The sequence below is a fragment of the Dipteris shenzhenensis genome, chromosome 11, assembly GCF_047967505.1.
Source record: "Dipteris shenzhenensis isolate YYH24624 ecotype China chromosome 11, Dip_SZ_1.0, whole genome shotgun sequence".
NCBI lineage: Eukaryota > Viridiplantae > Streptophyta > Polypodiopsida > Gleicheniales > Dipteridaceae > Dipteris > Dipteris shenzhenensis.
Window position 1 is genome coordinate 5,575,115 of NC_141606.1, and position 14,343 is coordinate 5,589,457.

Sequence of the window (14,343 nt, forward strand, 5' to 3'; positions counted from 1 at the left end):
CTCTCTAAGCTATGTCCAGAGTGACCCCTCGTCTCTGTTGGTCACCCCTGAGTAAAGTTGTGATAGGTCAGACCTCAATAGAGTGTACTCTGGGGACTCTCTGTCACGCATGTGGTCTCTGCGTCCCTCTATCGATGGTACTGTTAGATATCAATGCTCCACTCTCATGTAACTACGCGGGAACCAGCTAACTCTACTTGTAAGCCCTCCATATGAGGAGAAGGCATTTGAGTAGCTCGGTTATCCAGTAGGTCCTGGTTTGGACACCAGATGGGGGCCATGTGTGGCCTGATGGCTGGACGGCTTCAGATAGAGTTGGCACACCACCAACTAGGCCACATGCAAGTGCGGGAAGGCATCTCTTGACTGACCACACTGAGGGTAGACGGAGCATTTTCCGGGGCAGCCCACTCTCGGGTTGCTGGGCCCGTTTGGAGCCTTAGATGATCCCGAATGGCTCTGGGCCGAACAGTAACCGTAGGTGAGTTGCTCTGTTTTGCGCACCGGTTCTATCGTATGGTCGGTGGCCTATTTCGAGACCGACCCCCAGTCGACCGTTTTGGGCGGACTGGGTCGGTCACCCAATTGAGCCTAACCGACTACCACTGGTGGCTATATAAGAGCAAGCCCGTGAAGCCCATTTCATCACTGGCTACAACAACCCTGATTCTTTAGCATCCAGCCTCCGTCTTCTACTGTTTCCAGCACGCCATCGAAGCTTCTTTCACAGTAGCGCACGGTTGGGAGGCAGCGCCATCTATTGTATCAGTTCTACAGTAATGAAATTTTTTATTCTCCATACTATCTTGTTTTCTCTCTTGCGTACGAGATCCTGTTATCTGTTGAGCACAGACGTTGTATTATTTTCTTACATGGTATCAGAGCCTGGACTCTAGCAAGAAGATTTGGTAGTGTGTTTTCTGTTTGCGAGCAGATTGTGAGAGATGGCCCAGCCCGCAAGAGTGCGAATCCCACCATTCGGCGAAAGCGAAAAGTTTGACGGCTCTAACTATCCACTCTGGAAGGTCAAGATGAAGACCATCCTAAGTGCATACGAGCTTTGGGACACTACTACTGGGATGGACGTGAGGCCGGTTGCGAGACCGGATCCAGCCAATGCATGACAACACATAGTACCAACTGCGGATGAGATTCTCGCGTGGACAAGAAGAAATGCAGATGCGCTGTGTTCTATTGTCTGCAGTGTTAGTGATTCCGTCATGGCGTTAATTCAACATGTCACCACAGCGGAGGAGGCATGGACCGTCTTGAAAAATCAGTACGAGACCACGAATCAAACTCAGATTCAGAATCTGAAGACTCAACTCGCGAACGAGAAGTTGTCTGAGTCTGAAGTGGCAGAGAAGTTCATCACCAGGATGAAGAATCTGCGCGATCAGATGACTGCGATTGGCATCACCATCACCAGCGAGAATCTAGCACAAAGGTGCATACGGATTCTCCCACCAAAGTACGACGGTCTTGTTACGGCACTGAATACGTAGAACAGAAATCCGCCCCTCAACTTTGAGGATTTCAGCACGATGCTTCTGGAGGAGGAGATGCGTCAAAAGACGAGAACTGGAGAAGATTCGGCTTTCTAGACCAAATCAAAGAAAGGTAAGGGTAAGGACTCTGGTAACCCATCTTCTTCTGATGATAAAAAGAGAAAGAAAAAGATCAAGTGCTTCTATTGCAACAAGGCAGGGCACAAGCAGAATGAGTGCCGAAAGAAGATTGCAAATGAGAAGAACAGAGTAAAGAAGAGTCCAGCAACAGCGCACAAGCAGTACCAGTAGAGCTGTTTGTCGCAATTGAGGAGATTTGCACGGAGGCAGTTCATGTACCTGCGAATGAACCGTGGATCATTGACAGTGGTGCATCGTGCCACAAGACCAGTCGGAAGGATTGGTATACACGGTAGGGAATGACATCCTGGTAGCAGTCGGCAATGATGCAAAATATCAAGCAAAAGGAAAAGGTACGATTGCTCTCAAGTCAGATGGAGTTGTAAAACAGTTGTTCGATGTTCTTTATGTGCCAGATATCAGAAGAAACTTGTTGTCCGTTTTCGCGATCACGGATCGGGACCTCAAAGTTCAATTCGATAAGAATGGTGCACAGATTCTGGATCTTCAAGGGAAGGTCGTTGGTAAAGGTACACGGCGCAACAACATTTACGAACTCTCAGCTTTCAATGCTCGAGCGGATGTGAAGAACACTAAGTTGTGGCATGAGAGGTTTGGTCATCTAAACCTTAGTTCTTTGAAGGAGATGCATAAAAGTGGAATGATTGCAGACCTACCTGAAATTTCAGATCTGCCCGATGTATGTGAAGCTTGCATGATGGGCAAGCAGCATCGGCATCCCTTTCCTAAAGAGGCCAGCAGAGCAAAGGCTCCTCTAGAGCTCGTTCACACGGACCTCTGCGGAAAGATGGAGACGGAAGCTTTGGGTGCTTCCTACTACTTCATGACGCTGATCGACAACTACAGTAGAAGGATATGGATATACTTCCTGAAGACTAAAGACGAGGCTTTTAGTAGGTTCAAGGAATGGCATGTAATGGTCGAGAAAGAAACGGGGAGGAAGGTGAAGAAGTTGAGATCAGACAGAGGTGGAGAGTTCACATCATCAACTGAATTCGAAAGTTACTGCAAAAGTCACGGAATCAAGAGGCAGAAACCCCCGCCACATACATCACAGCAAAATGGAGTAGCAGAATGCAAGATGCGCGTCATCTGCGAAATGGACCGAAGTATGATGAAAGGGAAAGATTTGCCAAAAACTTTCTGGGCTTAAGCATGTAACACTGCAGTTTACATCCTGAATCGTAGCTACACGAAGGCTGTGAACGGGATGACTCCACTGCAAGCGTTTTCTTATAAGAAACCTTCAGCTGCACATTTCAGAGTTTTTGGATGTGACTGTTTTGTGCATGTCCCTGATGCTACCAGGACCAAATGGGAATCGAAGAGCCAGAAGTGTATTTTCTTAGGCTACAGTGAAGAGGCGAAGGGTTACCGTCTCTATAACCCTGTTACCAAGAACGTAATAGTAAGTCGCGATGTGATCTTCTCAGAACAGCCGCATCAATTAGAGGAGGATGCTTCCTTCCCAGACAACCAGGACCAGGATATCCATCCAGTACCGCCACCAATAGCAGACCGAACTCCCCCAACGGTGCTTGGGAGGATTCAAGACACAGAAGATGAAGAAGAGACTGCAGAACCACAACGGCAACGGCCATTCCCTAAGTGGGTAAAGCAGCTTTTGGACAACAGAGAACCTTCAGCCATTGAGGAGGAACCATCCGAACACCGCCGGTCCAAGAGATTAGAGGAGCAAAGAAGGACGCAAGAACACTTGGTCAACTATGCTTTGATGACAGAAGTGATCCGTGCTGACAAACCCAAGTGTCTTAAAGAGGCACACGGCGATGATAGGTGGATGGAGGCTATGCAGTCAGAGTATGGCTCCATAATGAAGAACAACACTTGGGACCTTGTGGATCGACCACCAAAACGCAAGGTAATCGGAACCAAGTGGGTGTACAAGACCAAGTACAAGTCCGACGGCACGTTGGATAAGTACAAGGCTCGGCTCGTGGCAAAAGGATTTGCACAGATACACGGTTTTGATTATCTCACAGCTCGACTAACCACAATTCGCAGTGCTTTGGCTTTAGCTGCCCAGGGAAGTTGGCCCGTGTTTCAGATGGATGTGAAATCCGCCTTTCTGAATGGAGATCTCAAGGAGGAGGTATACGTGAAACAACCACCAGGTTTTGAGATCCCCGGTTCAAAAGGTAAAGTCTGCAAACTGAAGAAGGCACTTTACGGACTGAAACAGGCCCCATGAGCATGGTACCAGCGAATTGATGCCTACTTTCTACAAAACAGGTTCAGGAGGAGCCCATCTGATGCAAATTTGTATATCTTCAGAGAAGGAGGCAGGTGTATGATCGTGGTCCTTTATGTGAATGACCTTGTCATAATAGGGAACCATGAAGAGAAGATCTCGCAGACGAAGTATTTGCTAGGAAGAGAGTTTCAAATGACAGACCTCGGACTGATGCATTTCTGTTTGGGGATTGAAGTTTGGCAGGAGCCAAAACAGATCTTCATTTCACAGCTGAAGTATGCTAGAGAGATACTGAAGGCATTTGGCATGGCTGAGTGCAAGACAATTGGTACCCCTATGGAGGTTGACGCGAAGCTCTCAAACGAGGATTCATCACCACTGGTGGACGAAGCGAAGTACAGAAGCTTGTGGGCAGCTTGATTTACTTGTGCAACACACGGCCGGACATCAGCTTTGCGACTGGTATACTAAGCAGGTTTTCCAATAAGCCCCGGGAGAACCATTGGAGGACAGGGATGCTGGTCCTGAAATACATCAAAGGCACACTTGATTATGGCATCACCTATACCAAGGGCAACATCTTGACCGGATTCTGTGACTCGGATTGGGCAGGAGACGTGGACAGCAGGAGATCAGTGACAGGGTATTGTTTCTCACTTGGATCTAGAGCTGTGTCATGGGTCAACAAGAAGCAACCCACAATTGCTCTTTCTTCTACCGAGGCCGAGTACAAATCTGAATGCTTTGCTTCTTGCGAGACAGTGTGGTTGAGGAGGATTTTGGGGGACATGGGTGCAGTGCATAACAAGCCTACGCAGTTATCATGTGACAATCAGAGTTGCATGGCGATTACAAAGAACCCGGTGTTCCACGCTCGCACAAAACACATTGAGATTCAATATCACTTTGTACGTGAGCTCATCATGGATGGAGAGGTCGACTTGGTGTACTGCCCGACTACAAATATGCTGCGGACATCTTCACGAAGGCCCTTGGAAGAGACTTGCTGGAGAGGCATCTTCATCGACTTGGCATTGGACCGAAAAAGTAAGTTCACTTGCGCGTGGACATTGAGAGGGAGTGTTAGATATCAATGCTCCACTCTCGTGTAACTACGCGGGAACCAGCTAACTCTACTTGTAAGCCCCCCATATGAAGAGAAGACATTTGAGTAGCTCGATTATCCGGTAGGTCCTAGTTTGGACACCAGATGGGGACCATGTGTGGCCTGATGGCTCGACGGCTACAGATAGAGTTGGCACACCGCCAACTAGGCTACATGCAAGTGTGGGAAGGCATCCCTTGACTCACCGCACTGAGGGTAGACGGAGCATTTCTCGGGGCAGCCCACTCTCGGGTTGCAGGGCCCGTTTGGAGCCTCAGATGATCCCGGATGGCTCTGGGCCGAACGAAACCCGTAGGTCAGTTGCTCTGTTTTGCGCACCCGTTCTATCGTATGGTCGGTGGCCTACTTCGGGACCGACCATCAGTCGACCGTTTTAGGCGAACTGGGTCGGTCACCCAATCGAGCCTAACCGACTACCACTGGTGGCTATATAAGAGCAAGTTTGTGAAGCCCATTTCATCACTGGCTACAGCAACCCTGATTCTTTAGCATCCAACCTCCGTCTTCTACTGTTTCCAGCACGCCATTGAAGCTTCTTTCACAGGAGCGCACGGTTAGGAGGCAGCGCCATCTATTGTATCAGTTCTACAGTAATCAAATTTTTGATTCTCCATACTATCTTGTTTTCTCTCTTGCGTACGAGATCTTGTTATCTGTTGAGCACAGACGTTGTATTATTTTCTTACAGGTACCATATCAGCTGCTAATCCTGTCGACTAGTTCCTCCTCCACTCCACTGTGTCTTGGGGCTGAATCAAATGTATAGAAGTCTGTGACACGTCGTTGTGCCCGCTCATCCTCTATGTCATGTGGTGGTCTAGCCATCCCCTACTGCTCTCTGATCTATCGCAGTAGTGTCTCCCTGTGCCGATGCATCTCGATCAGATAAAGCCCAATACAGACCTAGTCATGGAAATGGATCAGTCGTGATAAAGAGCCGGAGCCCAGGTAGAGAAAGTGGTAGTGCCCCCGGATCTCGTAGTAGGCTGGGCAAACACAGAGAAAATGCTCCTTTGTCTCAACCACCCCCAACATACATAGCGTGCAGACCCGCTGCTCTTTGGATATAGCTGCTACTCTCCCTGCCTCGATGATGGGAGGAAACCCGCATCTGACCAATGGCAATCCTCAGTGCATGGGAGACTCCTCTGTCCTCGAGATATTGGGGTCTGATGATGAATCCCTCCTCTGATACTCTCAAGAAGTGGTTGCGGTAGAACTGGGTCTTGGTGGGAAGCTCCTGGTCCTCCCCCTAAGTCCGAGATGTATGAAGCTGGAGGAGATCTAACCGTATGATACGGTTGATCTCATCTCGTGGGATCGACTCAGGAGACGCATCCATGATGTACTGAAAGGGGGGAAGCATGTCCATCTGGATACCGTGCCTGGCAAGCCATGTAGATATGCGTGCATACCATGTGTCTGCCCCGCTCTCTGCTAGCCGTATGGATGGCTCTAGGGCCAACCTCGGAAGTCCCCGGTGAGGTAAGTCCCACACTCTGTGGATGAAAGTCACTGTCTGAAAGATGGCATCAACCTACAGAGGTGTCATGGCGAACTCTGCCTGTACTATCTCATGTGGCACTGAGGGCTTACATCAGATCATATTAGACCCCATTGTCAACTGTAGCTGCTCCAAGCTCCTCTAGTCTATCCTCGGGAGATCGCATCCCCAGGAGGGTGCTGCATACATGGTAGTCGATCACACCAGTGTGTCAAAAATCCAGCCATTCGTCGGTGGATCTGCGCCTAGAAGCACCATTGCTCTAGTCTAGCCAAAGCACTACGCTCTCATGTGAGCCATGCCTGGGTCATCGTGAAGATGGGTCCTATGAAGACTGCTCCCAAATATGTGTACGACTGCACTATCTCCATTGGCCTGCCACGATAAGTGAAACTAAGTCGGTGAATCACTACTCGTGAGGTGTTGAAGATCATAACCTTAGTTTTTCCAAGGTTGACCGTCAGGTCTCTCTCTCTACAGAACACCTCTAATGCCTCCAGATCTCTCTGCAGCCCCTCCGCCAAAGAGAATATAAGGACTATATCATCAGTGTATAACAATATCTGTATGAGGAGATCACCCAGTAATGAACCCTCGCCCCCTAGGCGATCTATGAAAGATGTGATCTCATCGATGTAGGGTCCAAAAAGAGTCGGTGAGAGAGGGCAGCCCTGCTTCACCCCAATTGTGCTCTCGACCCAATCCAATAGACCGCCTGGAGCACGGACCCTACCTCTGACTGACTCATATAAGCTCATCACACCCCATATCAGTGTCTTTGGAATCTGCATCTCCCATAGTCTCCTGATTGTACATGATCGTGGGACAGTGTCGAAAGCCTCCTCAATGAAACATGTGTAGACTTCCTCATGTCTGAACCTCGCCTCCTCAATGAAAGCCCTCATAGTGAAAATGTAGTCTAGAGTAGAGTGCTACAACCTGAATCTTGCCTGCCCTAGTGCTCGCTGCCCCCGTGCCTCTGTATGACTATTGATCTCCCTCTCTAGTACCGATCTATAGATCTTGGCCAATGTGTGGCCAATCATGAGGGTGCGATAGTTCCCAACGTCCATGAGGTCTCATGCTTTGTATATCGATAGGATAGCGGTGGTGCTCCATGCTGGTGGGAAACCGTGACAAACTGCAAGGTTAAACATATGCGCAAGAATCGAGGCTAGGACCTCTTGTCCATGTGCGAAATGCTCTATCTGGAGGCCCTCATGATCCTATGCTTTCCGGTTGTGGAGCCCGCAAAGCGCAGCTCGCACATTCTGCATAGTGAATAGATGGCAAGTAGTGGCCTGGGCGGCATAGAGGACATGTCTGGCAATGTCTGCCTCGAGACATCATATAGGGAGCATGCATCACTGTGCCACACTCTCGGATCAATGATGGGGATGGGTGGCTTCCCCTCCGAAAGAAGCCCCCATCTAGTGGTTGGGTCTCCTCCGCGAAATGATCTGATGATCTCATCCATCCTATGTGTGAGGAAGGCTCGTCTCTTGCGGCGTGTCAACCGTTGAAAGATCCGGTGTGCTTCATGTGACATCAACTGACCCAAGGCTCGCTCCCGTGTGAGGTGAGCTCGCATCTCTTTGCACTCATCATCAAACCAGGGGTTTTGAGGCATCTTCCCATCTCGTACCCGTGAAGATCGGGTCGTAGGAAAGGATCTGGTGGAAGCGTCCTGTATCACTGCAACAAGGGTGGCTGAAGCGTGGGCGAGGTTTAAATCACCCTCTAGTAGGGCCGAAAGCTCTCTAGCTAAGTGACACACATACACCGAATCAAGGGCACGGTCAAAGTGGATCTTGGTACGGACTGCGGGAGGAACTCTCCCTGTGACTGGCGTAGTAGCAAGACCACCGAAGGCCAAATATGAGTGGTCGGCTCCGAGTTTCTTTTTTTTTTTTTTGGGAGGGGGGGGGGGGGGGCAGTGAGGTCATGTATCCGTGAGACAAATGCCAATGGGCCCAGTAAGTAGTCCATTGTGCTAGTCCCGCCTCCATGTGGGAAACATGTGAATCCCCCAGATAATGGCCATCTCTGAAGGCCATTGTAGATGATAAGATCGTGAACAACTCCCAACTCAAGCAGGTGTCGCCCGTATGTTGTCACATATGAGCTATCTGCAGAGTGTCTCCGAATCCCAAGCTCTGCTACATCAAACTCCGGCATCATGTGGGGGTCTCTCTCATATGCAAAGTCAAGTAAGCCCACTCGCCTATCCCTCGTCCTCGCATTCAACCCCCCAGAAGGAGGGTGTCTTCCTGTCTGGAGAACTCTATGATATCATCATGTATCGTCTCATAAGGGCTATGTCCCTCTGTAGTGACATCATGAGCATATGATGATGTGTCTGGAGGGAAGTAGCATATTGCAATGAAGATCGGTCGGGCATCTAGCAGTTGTACTCATATCCACATATGGCGTGCATGTTCCTCTCTTCGTACCACAGATATGAGTGGTCTCAAGTGTGTCTTGAAAAGGACAGCTATGCCTCCAGAGCCTCATACTCCACTATCTCTCCTCAATTCTCTCCTATGAGCTGACTCCCAAATGTACCCTGTCACTATGAGCAGCCCTCTCTCTGGGCTCTCATGTGTCTCAGTGTAGAAGATGATGTCTCTGTCTGTATATGCCTCCGAGATGCCACCTGGGTCGGACCAAAGGGTACCATTACAATTCCATACAGCCATACTCAACTTCTTTTGTGCACTCCCCTCCCGGCACTGACACCGTCATAGTTCCCCCTCTTCCTTCTCCCCTTCTCCCTTATTCCCTCTATCAGCTCTTTCGCAGATAATCACTTTACATCCCTGTAGACAGCCCATTTCCTTGCTTCCCTTGCTGCCATTACCCGTGTCTTGCCTTCCCTTCTATGTTCCTGCTGTAGAAGGGTGAGGTCATCATCCAAGTAGATTTTGGTCCCCTTCAAGGATGCTCGAATGCTCATGAGGTTGGACCTATCTATTGCAGTCCAGAATTTCAGCACTAATAGTCTTGTTGGTATCTCCGTCTTCCCTACCCTCCAAGCTGCCGCACATGTAAGGATGACTCCCATCTTGGCAAATAGGGCTTGAGCATCTGCCATTGGGTTGTCTCCCACTGTGAAACCTCTAACTAGGGCATTCATTGCTTTACCAGCCTGTCTTTTCTCTTCCTCTAAATGAGCTCTTTTTTGGGAGCTGCTGATCCCTTTTGAACAACTCTGTCCATTCAAGCATCACTTCTTTCCCCTTGTTGAGCTGTTGTGCGAACTCGGCATGTTTACCATTCATGGTAGTCTGCATGGCCTCCACCTTAAGAGCTGCATTTTCTGCTTTGAGCTCATCCATAACTTTGCTGTAACCGGCCTTCAATTTCCTAAAGGGCAGTAGACCATAACTTGCATTGCACCACATTGCATCATTTCCAACCACTTAACTTTAAGCAATACCACTTAGAAACAATTGGAGAAATAACTAGATGGAGGCTAGAGTGCCCCTTCTCAATGAAACCAAGTACAAGACACCACACTCGCCCCAAGCACTTGGCGCCCCTTCCGGTATTTATTTATTTCTTTGAGAATGATATTTGTACATACAACAAGGGCTCACCCTTGTGCTCTGCCCCACGGGCAATTCCATTGTCCAAGCCAAACCCTGGCTATAACCTGCATTCCATCCTAGTGCACACACTAGTACCCAAGTGCCAAGGCAAGGCTAAGGCATTCACCATTGTCCATGGCCAACTATAAAGGTGTCCAAGCATCCAACTTACTCAACCAAGACTGGCAATCCTGCAACCCACTGACCAGCTTCTCAAGGTGATCAAGCTTCAAACAGATCTAAGATTGAACAAGTGAACACCATATAGGAAGAAAATCCACACACTGTCCCTTTGATTACACCCCCTGTGAGTGATTGGGTGCCCAATCATTGCCTGAATGGCCAAGAGGGGCTTCCAGCAACAAATGGAGCAATACAAGCTTCCAAAATCACCAAATGCAATCAACATGAAAGGGATAGCAACAAGGGAACTCAAACCAGCTTCAATTGACTTCAATCCAGCTCCGAAACACCTCCAGAAGCAAAAGATCCAGTGTGGAGACTAGCAGGAGGAACTGGCAGCTAGGAGAGGTGAAGGAAGAGAGAGATAACAGGCTGGAAATCAAAGAGAGGAAAAGAGCAGGAGGATCACGGCCAGGAGGAGAAGGAAGAGATCAACGCAGCTTGCAAGATCCGCCTAGGGAAGCATGCAATCAATCGTACAAACAGCCTTGGGATGTGTGCCTCTTCCGTACAACCAGCAAAAGGAATGTCCACCTTGGATTCCGTGCAACAGCCCGTACAATCAATCATTAATCCTTGGAGAAAGAGCCTGAGAGAGAGAGAGAGAGAGAGAGAGAGGACCTCGAGATGCGTACGGAAAGAGAGGAGCCAGCAACGTTCAAAAAAACCCGTACCTTCATCAAAACCAAAGTGGAAGGGAAGCAAGAGGGTAGGTGTGCATGAGGGGCTGCCACGTGGCCCCCTCATAATGCTCTAACCCACACAAAACCAATGAAACATTGGTTTGCCCCTCACACTTAAGTCCTAACCCTTCTAACCATTGAAACATTGGTTTCCTTGGGCCTAACTTTAAGGCCCCTCTAAACCTTGCCTTGCCCCTAGCAAGTAGGCCTAGTGTGTGCACCTAGTGTCGCTTCCCCTTCATGTCCCCGTGACATTTGCTGCCTCCATCTGATGTTATTTTCTTGTCCTTCATTTGTTGTAGCTCAGTCCCCAATGTGTGTACTTTGTCTTGTAGCTTGGTCTTCTCATTTTCCCATTCTGCTCTCTCCTTCTCCCATTCTTCTTTCTTGGCCTTCTCCTTCCTCCATTCTTCTTGTACCTTCCCACCTTGTTTCCTAATCTCAGCCAATGGAGAGAGAGAGAGAGAGAGAGAGAGAGAGAGATTAACATCTTCAAGAGGCCTCACCCACCTATGAAACAAAGTGCAACCAAAAAAAGAGTAGCTATTACATCTGAGTACTAGAAAAAAAGAAAAGAAAGAAAGTTTATTAAAAGTCCTTTCAAAAGACCGAAGGGTTTATGAGACTGATACAATGAGGTGAAAGGGTGAAGCCTCCAAGCGGGCATCAACACCAAAGACAAATGCTGTTGTAACAAGTGGTGAAGGGGAGAGCGAGTGAGAAGCAAGGGTGAAGAGACACTTGAGCACACTGTAGAGGCAAGCACAAGCACAAGATCTGTTGATGTGATTGATGCAAAGTACAAGTCTCCTTTTGTAGGCTTGAGTAGCCTCCTCACACACCTACCAAGTCAAACCAACCAGCCAGCAGACCTGGCTCACCTAATTTAGTCACCCGCAGACCTTTGGATAGTTTCACACACACTTAAAACTCTAGTAAGGGACACTCACTCAAGGACATCTCACACCAAGGCTTCGATATCCAACACCCTCCTTCGGAGCTCGGGTGAGAAGGTCTAGAAAGAGACCTTCACAAGGTTGAAGGTATAAACCCATTACTGCTCCTCACTAAGCCAACACCTACATTCACATGGCAGGCCTGATAAGTGGCTTGACCTTCACACCTATACACTGGTCCATCCTAAGGACACAAGTGGGAAGACCACCATAATATGGAAGATATCATGAAACCTTTAAAGGACAAGGCACACAAACAATCATTGTTGGGGGACTACCCATGGTAGAGTACCATTATTGACACAAAACATTCCACGTGTGAAGGGGTAATTATCCAGCCACCTGTCAAACAATTGGAGGGCACCTTGAGCCTTAGCCAAAGAAAGAAATCTGCAGCAAGGAATATGTTGCGGCAGAAAAATCATCGAGAAAAAGAAGGGCGTAGTTGGGGAGTTTTGTGTGAGTCGCTGAATGACAAGCTGTCTGACAGAGAACGAGAGCTGGCATAAAAACAAAAGCCTCTTCCAGCTCAATCGTGAGCAGAAATCGACAGGCAGGAAAAAGAGATCAGCTCCATGAAAAGCCAATTAGTCCCTCAAAAAGAGGGTAGATGCAAAATAGCCTAAGCATCAGTTGTTTCTTCCCGTTGGCCAGCTTCAGTGCTCACAGGAAATGACGCTGCAGACATGCTGCAGTGTATTCCTTCAATCTCCTGGACTGCTATGCTTGTTCCCCGAGTACGCTGAAATCGTCCAAAACTATTCGCATGAACAAAGTCAGTTACTCATCTAAAATTTCTTGCACCATTCGTTAAACAGCTGCTGGTGAATTTTTTAGGCCAAAAGTCATCACACTAGACACAAAGACCCCCCATTCTATTATATAGGCCATCTTTTCTTGTTCTTCTTGGCCATCCGTACTTGATTACAACCACTAAACTGGTTCAATAAAGAGTACATATGATGGCCGGCAATAGTGTCGAGCATAGAGCTGCAAAAGGGGAGTGAAAACACTGCGGAGTGTTAAGCTTGCGATAGTCACAGATCCACATCTTGTTCTTCTTCTTGAGGACACTTACGATCAGGGAGATCCAAGTTGCCCTATCGATCGGGAAAATGAAGCCATCTGGTGAATAGATCCTGAAGGGTCTCCAGTGAACCTTAATAAGATCATATCATATCTTCGCCCCGCCCCCCCCCCCCCTTCTCTCTCTCTCTCTCTCTCTCTCTCTCTCTCTCTCTCTCTCTCTCTCAGAACTAGGAAACAAGGAAGGCTTTGTATATAACGCTTGTACAAGCAATGGTTACCAAGCCTGAACACCCACACTCTCTAGAGCACGATGAAAATGAAGAGAGACAATACACCAAAGATTTCTAATAGGACAATTGGGGATCGGATTGCAAACCCCCTACTCCATCATGCTTGTCGAGACAAAAATCATACCTCCGGAAGGGGAAGCATTGTGCCAATACACAAACATACCTTAGCAAAAATGTTAGGATGGATGCAAGCAGACTCTTATCCAGAACTATGGAGGCAACAATGGATTGAGCTGTAGGGAACAAATGCAGTGAATATACTAGAGGATGAGGGAAAAATCAGACTGGTCGTGTAAAAAATTTATGGCAAGAACCGAGAAAGAAAATAGAAATTTACAAGCAAGTGATAAACTCAATGGAGGCGTACAAGAGTAAGTATGCCTATGGAAAGCATATATCGGTCTTCAAGAGGCACAACATCTGCAGACTAAGGACCAGCTTCCATGACTTAGAAGTGGAAAAAGGCAATGATCTGCAGGACCAGCTCCCATGACTTACCGTGGAAAAGGCAGATGGACAAGACCAAGGACTACCAGGGAAGAGAGAGCCTGCAAAATTTGTCCAATGTGGGAGATAGAAAATGAAGCGCACACACTTCTCCATTGTAGAACATACATGCATATCAGAGAAAAGTACATCAGTGATGTGAACAGCCTAAAATCAATCAGCCAAGTAATTAGTGATGGAACGTCACCGCAACAAAATTCTGGATATGGCACACAGAGCTAGCCAGACATACTAATCACATAAAAGTTCCCATAATTTCACCATGAGAAGTCTAGATGTGAAAGATAGTGGTTTTAAGTCCCAGAGATAGTGATTTTTCATAGATCTTGAAGCATCCCCAGTCTTTGTAAACTGGCATATTCTCCCTTGAGCATCTAGTAAGTCTATACAACCTCCTTGGACAGCAAGCAAAAATAGTGGGGTCATGCATAAAAACTTTGGCACCTGCACTAACATCATGAAGCGGGCATACAACTTGGCAATCTTGTTCAAATAATTTGTGTCTTTGATAGCCCTCTCAACTTGATAGCCCTCCAAAGCCCCATCTCTCACATATCATTAAGTTTATGGCAAGTAAATTAAACAAGATATCACACTACGTCCCTACATAG

The 14,343-nt window shown here is 47.9% G+C and overlaps 1 protein-coding gene across 1 annotated transcript in view; it reads right to left on the bottom strand.

Moving 5' to 3' along the window:
* LOC147896533 (dolichyl-diphosphooligosaccharide--protein glycosyltransferase subunit 2-like) overlaps positions 1-14,343 on the bottom strand; it is a 66,647-nt gene that overhangs the window by 15,901 nt on the left and 36,403 nt on the right. The window lies entirely within an intron of this gene.